This window comes from Rhinopithecus roxellana, chromosome 12, assembly GCF_007565055.1.
Source record: "Rhinopithecus roxellana isolate Shanxi Qingling chromosome 12, ASM756505v1, whole genome shotgun sequence".
NCBI lineage: Eukaryota > Metazoa > Chordata > Mammalia > Primates > Cercopithecidae > Rhinopithecus > Rhinopithecus roxellana.
In genome coordinates, this window is record NC_044560.1 from 74920119 (window position 1) to 74929526 (window position 9408).

The window sequence follows — 9408 nt, forward strand, 5'->3', positions numbered from 1 at the left end:
AGAAGAGAAACCTTACAAATGTGAAGAATGTGGCAAAACTCTTAACCAATGCTCACACCTTATTGCATAGAAAAGCATTTATACCTGAAAAAAGGTGTACAAATTTTAAAAGTGTGGAAAAGTCCATTAATATCTGCTCACATCTTAACAGAGAGTTGATACTTAGAGCATTGTAAGTGCAATTACTGTGAAACAATCTTGTAGAAAATATAAGCCTTTTAAAGTGAAGGAGACTATGTATTATGAGGGAAAACACTACAAATGTAAAGCGGGTTATAGTGCATTTACTTGTATCACAGATCTTATTGTACACATTTTATACTAGAGGAAAACCCTGAAGCAGTTGCACCAGCTTTCTCAACGTCAAAAATTTATATTGAAAAAAAATCCAGCAAATGTAATAAATTTGGAAAAACCTTTTTCCCCAAAAACTATACCTTAGAAAACACTGAAGAGTTTATATTAAGATATATTTTTGCATATGCCATATGTATAAAAAATATGTAATTCAAAATTGAGTCTATATAAATACCAGAATTTACAGTAGAAATAACTAAGACACAAACATTTCAGATTTAAAGTGCTGAGTATAGAAAATAATCCAAAACTAAAGTTGTTAAATTACTTGTATATAACTGTTAAGAGAGTAGAAGATATTTTGCTGTTATATTCAAATTGTACTTTTTATTTTATTTTATTTTATTTTATTTTATTTTATTTTGAGGCAGAGTCTCACTTTGTTGCCCAGGTTGGAACTCAGTGGCACGATTTTAGCTTGCTGCCAACTTCAACTTTTGGGTTCAAGCAGTTCTCCTGCCACAGCCTCCTGAGTAGCTGGGAATACAGGCGTACACCAGCATGTCTGGCTAATTCTTTTATTTTTTATTTTTGTATTTTTAGTAGAGATGGGTTTTCACCATTTTGTCCAGAGTGGTCTCAAACTCCTCACCTCAAGTGATCTGCCCACCTCAGCCTCCCAAAGCATGAGCCACTGCACCCAGCCCAAAGTATACTTTAAAAAGTATATATATAAAAAATTTTTGAAAAGCAAATTATGAGGTAATTCAAGTATCAGATTCATGCTGTTTCATTGTTCCTATTCACATGTGAAAGCATGTGATCAATTATTGCTGCATCACATATAAAAGACTCATTAGATGGAAATTATAGCCTCTTCTATAAAAAAGTAAGGACATTAAAATATAAGATGCTTGATGAAAATCTAAGTGAAGAGGCTCTTTGTGGTTAACTTACTGAGTGATGTATGAGGTCGATGTTCAGAGTAATATGCTTCTGTATTATAATGATAGAAAATATTTTTTAGTTAAAAGTGAATACTAAAATTGTAAATTATTTTAGTGATTGAGCTTTTATGTCATGAAATACAGCATATTTTAAATTTTTAAAATTATGTGTAAATTTGATTTTAATTATGTTTTACCATGTTAAGACTATTGTGCATTTAATGAAGCATTATTATGCCACCAACTTTAACCTATCCCACGTTACTCAAGGGTATAGGTAAATGATGGTAGCAATATACTGTCTGGTAACATAGTGGAATAGCATCTCTAGTAATCTCTTTTGCCAGTAGCTTTAACCGGCAGATAAGTTAATATTGTTCGCATAGGTTAAATATGTATCTTTTTTTGTTATTTAAATTTTTTTCTTTTTTTTGTGAGTACATAATATGTGTATATATTTCTGCAAATCTGGCATATTTTGATACAGGCATATAATATGTAATAATTACATTAGGGTAAATTATGTAGCCATCACTTATAACATTTATCTTTTATATTACAGACAACTCAATTATTTTAAAGTGTACAATTAATTATTTTAAAGTGTACAATTAAATTGCTAATGACTGCATGGTTATTTTTGTGGTCATAAAACATTATATAAAGTATAAATAAACTCATTTCTGAGTCTTAAATATTTTCATTTATTTGTAATATATTTTTCTTTGAACATGTGGCCTCTCTGCCTGCAAACACACACAGACTTTTAGTTTTGATTTACATAGAGTTAAATATACACATATATTGCTCTAATGGTAAATCTTAGATGTAAGAAAATTATACAGTTTTTAAGTGTCTTTGTGTGAGTACACCTATTTTTTGAAGAAAAGAGCAATATTGGAACAAAAGGAATCATTTTAATAAGGTTGCTAATTTACTAGAAAACACAAAACCTCAAAAATGCTGAAAACAATTCTATACTCTCTTTTAATTGAATTTATTACTGTAAAATTTTATGGCTTATGGTTCAGAATCTCCGTATGCAAATTCTCTGTATTTATTTGCCTGGTACTCATGGTCTACCCTTAATTTTTTTTGTGTGTTTTCTGTATATTTTTTGTTGTATAGTTTATGAAGTATTCATTATGTGAGCTGGTCAGAGATTATAATAAATTTTATAAAATTGAGTAATGCACACAAGGTAATTTTTAGATATAATTCAAAAATTAGTGTATTTATATTTATGACATTCCATTTTGTTTTATTAACTGGAGAACCCCATATAAGCATTTTTTTTAGGTTATTGCTTCTTTCACTTTTATAAGTGACAAGTAAATTTATTGAGTCAATTTGTTCAGGTAAGTACTAGGGAGACTTCATAAGTCATGAGAATGTTTTTATATATAAATGTAGCAAACAAATATGAAAGTACCTCCTGTGTCACAGATGCTCCATAATAAGCCAGAAATATTCCTGCTGGAGTTAGTTTGTATTTCCAAGTCAGAGATAAAAAATATCCATGGTGAAGAAATCTTCATATGGGGAAGCATTTTTTTCTAGGCTGCAAAGCTGACTCTTGCTGAATTTAAAGAGAAATTTTGCTTCTCTTGTTTCTTAACTATCCTGTTTTGTTTGTGTTATGTGTATTCCAAGGTTGTACACATTACAATGAACTACAGTCCTTCTCTTACTGTGTTATGGCAACAGTTTTCTCACTCTTCATTTCACATGGTACTTCGTAGGTTCTAATGAGAAAGTTTTGTTTTGTTTTGTGTTGTGTTGTTTGAGGTGGAGTTTCGTTCTTGTTGCCCAGGCTGGAGTGCAGTGGCACGATCTCTGCTCACTACAACCTCCCCCTCCCGGGTTCAAGTGATTATCCTGCCTCAGCCTCCTGAGTTGCTGGGATTACAGGTATGCACCACCACACCTGGCTAATTTTGTATGTTTTGTAGAGATGGGGTTTCTCCACATTGGTCTGGCTAGTCTCAAATTCCCGGCCTCAGGTGATTTGCCCAAGTCGGCCTCCCAAAGTGTTGGGATTGCAGGAGTGAGCCACCGCACCTGGCCGAAAGTTTATTTTTTACTGCACTGAAAAAGTGGTTTTAACTGGAGAATTTGCTTATCAATATAACTTTTGGATTGCTAAAATACGAGGCACACATTTTTCGTGGGTGAGAGAATTACATCACTTAGCATTGCTTTTCTTTATCTGTAAAAGAAAAATATTTATATATTTATTTATTTTGAGATGGAGTCTTGCTCTTGTCACCCAGGCTGGAGTGCAGTGACGCGATCTTGACTCACTGCAACCTCTGCCTCATGTTGCCGCAACCTCCTGAGTAGCTGGAATTACAAGCACCTGCCACCACGCCTGGTTAATTTCTGTATTTTAGTAGAGATGGGGTTTCACCCTGTTGGCCAGGCTGGTCTCGAACTCCTGACCTCGGATGATCTACCCTCCTCGGCCTCCCAAAGTGCTGGGATTGCAGGATTGAGTCACCGTCCCTGGCCGGAAAAATTCTGTTAGATGCTTACACAAAGTGTGGTAAATATCAATTTTGTTAGAAACTATCGTTTTTTTATTCCATTTTGTTTGTTTGTTTTTGTTTTTGTTTTTTTGAGATGAAGTCTCACTCTGTTGCCCAGGCTGGGGTGCACTGGCACAATCTTGGCTTACTGCAAACTTCACCTCCTGAGTTCAAGTGCTTCTCCTGCCTCAGCCTCCCAAGAAGCTGGGATTACGGGCATGGCCATCACATCCAGCTAACTTTTGTATTTTCTTTTTTTAGTAGAAATGGGGTTTCACCATGTTGGCCAGGCCGGTCTTGAACTCCTGACCTCAAGTGATCCACCCACCTCGTCTTCCGAAAGTGCTGGGACTGCAGGATTGAGTCACCGTGCCTGGCCAAAAAAATCTATTAGATTCTTACACAAAGTGTGGTAAATATCAGTTTTGTTAGAAACTATAATTTTTTATTCCTTTTTTTTTTTTTTGAGATGAAGTCCTGCTCTGTTGCCCAGGCTGGAGTACACTGGCAATATCTTGGCTCCTTGCAACCTTCACCTCCTAGGTTGAAGTGCTTCTCCTGCCTCAGCTTCCCAAGTAGCTGAGATTATGGGCATGTGTCATCACAGCCAGCTAATTTTTGTATTTTTAGTAGAGATGGAGTTTCACCATGTTAGCCACACTGGTCTTGAGCTCCTGACCTCAAGTGATCCGCCCACCTTGTCTTCTGAAAGTGCTAGGATTACATGCATGAGCCACCATACCTGGCCAGGAATCATTTTTTAAATTAGATTTTTTTTTTTTTTTTTTTGAGACAGAGTCTGGCTCTGTTGCCCAGGTGGAGTTCAGTGATGTGATCTCGGCTCACTGCATTCTTCACCTCCCCAGTTCAATAATTCTCCTGCCTCACAGCCTCCCGAGTAGCTGGGATTACAGGCGCTCACCACCACACCCAGCTAATTTTTGTATTTTTTGTAGAGACGGGGTTTCACCATGTTGGTCAGGCTGGTCTCGAGCTCCTAACCTAACGTGCACTCTTTGTGGATACCAGGATGCAGACTCTCTGTGGAGTCAGCAAGCAAAACAAGAGCAGAACACAACAGCTGGAGACCCAGAGACAGAACATGCATACAGGGTGTGAGGAGGGGAGCTCAGGTCAAACTTCACATTGTCCAGAGAGACAGCGAATTAGAGGAGGAGGAAGGTGATCGGCAGGAGCAACATCTGCAGGGGAAAAAAATATAACCCGGAGATAATTTAAAGTTTTATAAACAAATGAAAAACTATTTTAGGGCAAGTGTAAGTTAAGAGGAGGTATTTCAGCAAACTTAGCATTAGACATAAAATCAAACTAATATAGATTGCAATAATTATTAAAGAAATTTGTATTTACTAGTTGATAAAATCAATTTATGCTGCTTGGATCTGTAGTGAACAATAACCACTTTGCAGCATGTACTGACTACAGTTCTAGGTAAAAATTACACTATTAGTATTCCAAATTACTAGAGGGGTGGGGAAGGGAAGTTGACAGAAAAGTGGTTCTCAAGTGTATGTCAGTATTGAAAAGTAATTTGTAGAGCTTATATGATTTAGATTCAAATACAGAAAGAATGAATTAAAAACTAAGAGGGGAAGAAGAACTAGGCTGTATAAAATGCGGCCAGGCGCGGTGGCTCAGGCCTGTAATCCCAGCACTTTGGGAGGCTGAGGCAAGTGGATCACCTGAAGTCAGGAGTTCAAGACCAGCCTGGTCAACATGGTGAAACCCCATCTCTACTGAAAATACAAAAATTAGCTGGGCATGGTGGTGCATGCGTGTAATCCCAGCTACTCGGGAGGCTGAGTAAGGTGAATCGCTTGAACCTGAGAGGAGGAGGTTGCAGTGAGCCAAGATCACGCCCTTGCACTCCAACCTGGGCGACAAGAGCAAAATTTCTCAAAATGAATGAATGAATGAATGAATGAGCAAATTGAGAGTCCCCAAAGTAGCAGATGCTGTGAAACTGGATGTTCTAGTACCGGGCATAACAAACTGAAAGGACTAATAAAGAGGGGAACAAATTTAAAATAGTTTATATATCAACTAGTTTATGTATCTAGAAAGCAAAAATTAGGCCGGGCACTATGCCTCATGCCTATAATCCCAGCACTTTGGGAGGCTGAGGTGGGAGGATCACCTGAGGATCAGACTGAGCAGTCTGACCAATGTGAAGAAACATCATCTTTACTAAAAATACAAAAATTAGCTGGGCGTGGTGGTGCATGCTTGTATTCCCACTCGGGAGGCTGAGGCAGGAGAATTGCTTGAACCCGGGAGGCAGAGGTTGTGGTGAGCGGAGATCATGCCATTGCACTCCAGCCTGGGCAACAAGAGCAAAACTCCGTCTCAAAAAAAAAAAAAAAGATAAAAATTAGGAGTCGATTTCACCATATAGTTTAAAACGAATTCATAGTCTTTTTTTTTTTTTTGAAACTGTCAGCCAGACTGGAGTGCAGTGTTGCAACCTCAGCTCACTGCAACCTTCATCTCCTGGGTTCAAGTGATTCTCCTACCTCAGCCTCCTGAGTAGCTGGGATTACAGGCATGCGCTACCACACTCTGCTAATTTGTGTATATTTATTAGAGATGGAGTTTCACCATTTTGGCCAGACTAGCCTCAAACTCTTGACCTCGAGTGATCTGCCCACCTTGGCCTTCCAAAGTGCTGGGATTACAGGTGTGAGCCACTGTGCCCAGCAAGAATTTTCTAATGCATTTATCCTGAATATACCTGCTTATCATAATACCATAATTTTCTACATACATTTTTAAATACACTTAGGCTTATTTTCTACAGATACTATTCTGGACATCTTACAAATGCTATGAACATACTGGAAGACAATGAATATATTGAGTTTTGCAGTATTTCAGGTATCTACCTAGAGTATTAAATATTTCTTAAAATCGAATCTCTAAAGAATCTATTTAGAAATTATAGTAGATTCTAATAAAAATACATTCCTGTAATACTAGGCACATTATGCAGGTTCTGGAAATATTTGTTAAGCTGAATTAAAGCCTCCAAGCTTTTTTTTTTTTTTGAGACAGTCTCACTTTGTTGTCCAGGCTGGAGTGCAGTGGCGCAATCCCAGCTCACTGCAACCTCTGCCTCCCGGGTTCAAGCAATTCTGCCTCAGCCTCCACAGTAGCTGGGACTACAGGTGCAAGCCACCATGCCTGGCTATTTTTTGTGTTTTTAGTAGAAGCAGGGTTTCACCATGTTTGCCAGGCTGGTTTCGAACTCCTGACCTCAAGTGATCTGCTCACCTCCACCTCCCAAAGTGCTGGGATTACAGGCGTGAGCCACCACACCTGGCCTCCAAGCCTAAATTTTTTTATTTTCCTGAATGCAATTTAAAAGGGTACTAAGGGTAAAATAACTCAGTCATACACATACACACACAGACATGTAGAAATTATTAATCAGGTAAGTTGTGACCTCAGGCAAAAACCCAAATTATTTCTGAAAAATTTTCTAATTCATTTTAACATTTCAATATTCTTCTGAATATTCTACTTTTTGCCTTTTTTTGTTTTGCTTCCATCTGTGCTATATAAATGGAAAGCAACACACATCCTGTTGTTGAGCTCTTCAGCGAAGCCTTGGGTAGAAGACTATTCTGGTTTTTTTCTTTGAGTGTAGACATCTTTGACAGTTTTCAAATTAAAGAAATATACAGGCCAGGGGCGGTGGCTCACATCTGTTATCTTAACACTTAGGGGGACCGAGGTGGGTGGATCACCTGAGGTCAAGAGTTTGAGACCAGCCTGGCCAACATAGTGAAACCCCGTCTCTACTAAAAATAGAAAACTTAGCCAGGCATGGTGGCATGCACCTGTAGTCCCAGCTACTTGGGAGGCTGAGACAGGAGAATCTCTTAACCCCGGGAGGTGGAGGTTGCAGTGAGCCAAGATAGCGCCACTACAGTGCAGCCTGGGAGACAGAGTGAGACTATCTCAAAAAAAAAAACCAAAAATCTACAAATAGAAATACTCTATTATGTAGGATATATGGTACTGTCTTTATAACAGTTATCTTTGCTTCAGTTTTTAAAAATTACTTTTATATTTTATTACTAAGTTTGGAAATTTTGTTTACTTATTTTAAGTTATTGTCAGTGCAGGCTAATTTCAAACTGTAATATTGGAATTAACAGAGTTTTGTAAGGATTTTTGTTTGTGCAAAATGTCTTCAATGTATGCACAAGTTTTTATATCATAGAAACAATGTTCATTAGGATGCTTTTGTGTAAAATTGGTCTTCAACAGGGTTCAAATCGTGGTGTATATATATATATATAATTTTTTTGATGGTTTTATTTTTTATGTTTTTAAATTTAAATTTAAAATTTTTGTTTAATTTCTGTGATACATGTGCAAAATGTGCAGATTTGTTACATAGGTATACATGTACCATGGTGGTTTGCTGCTCCTATCAACATGTCATCTAGGTTTTAAGCCCCACCTAAATTAGATATTTGTCCTAATGCTCTCCCTCCCATTGCCCCCCACACCCTGACAGGCCCCAGTGTGTGATGTTCCCCTTCCTGTGTCCATGTGTTCTCGTTGTTGAATTCCCACTTAGGAATGAGAAAATGCAGTGTTTGATTTTCTGTTCCTGTGTCAGTTTGCTGAGAATTATGGCTTCCAGTTTCATCGATGTCCCTGCAAAGGATATGAACTCATTCTTTTTTATGGCTGAATAGTATTCCGTGGTATACATGTGCCACATTTTCTTATCCAGTCTATCATTGATGGGCATTTGGGTTGGTTCCAAGTCTTTGCTATTGTAAATAATTCTGCAGTAAACATATGTGTGCATGTGTGCTTATAGTGTAATGATTTGTAATCCTTAGGGTACATACCCAGTAATGGGATTGCTTGGTCAAATGGTATTTCTGGTTCTAGATTCTTGAGGATTGTCACATTGTCTTCCACAATGGTTGAACTAATTTACACTCCTATCAACAGTGTAAAAGCATTCCTATTTCTCCACAGCCTCACAAGCATCTCTTGACTTGTTAATAATTGTGATTATTTCATGACTTGTTAATAATTGTGATTCTAACTGGTGTGTGAGATGGTATCTCATTGTGGTTTTGATTTGCATTTCTCTAATGACCAGTGATGATGAGCTTTTTTTCGTATGTCTGTTGGTCACATAAATGTCTTTTGAGAATTGTCTGTTTATATCCTTTGCCCACTTTTTGATGGGGTTGTTTTTTTCTTGTAAATTTTTTCAAGTTCCTTATATATTCTGGATATTAGACCTTTGTCAGATGAGTATGTTGCAAAATTTTTCTCCCATTCTGTAGGTTGCCTGTTCACTCTGATGATAGTTTCTTTTGCTGTGCAGAAGCTCTTTAGTTTGATTAGATCCCATTTGTCAAGTTGGCATTTGTTGCAATTGCTTTTGTGTTTTAGTAATGAAGTCTTTGCCCATGCCTATGTCCTGAATGGTATTACCTAGATTTTCGTCTAGTGTTTTTGTGGTTTGGGGTTTTACATTTAAGTCTTTAATTTTTCTTGAGTATATTTTTGTATAAGGTATAAGGAAGGGGTGCAGTTTGTTTTCTGCATATGGCTAGTCAGTTTTCCCAGCACCATTTATT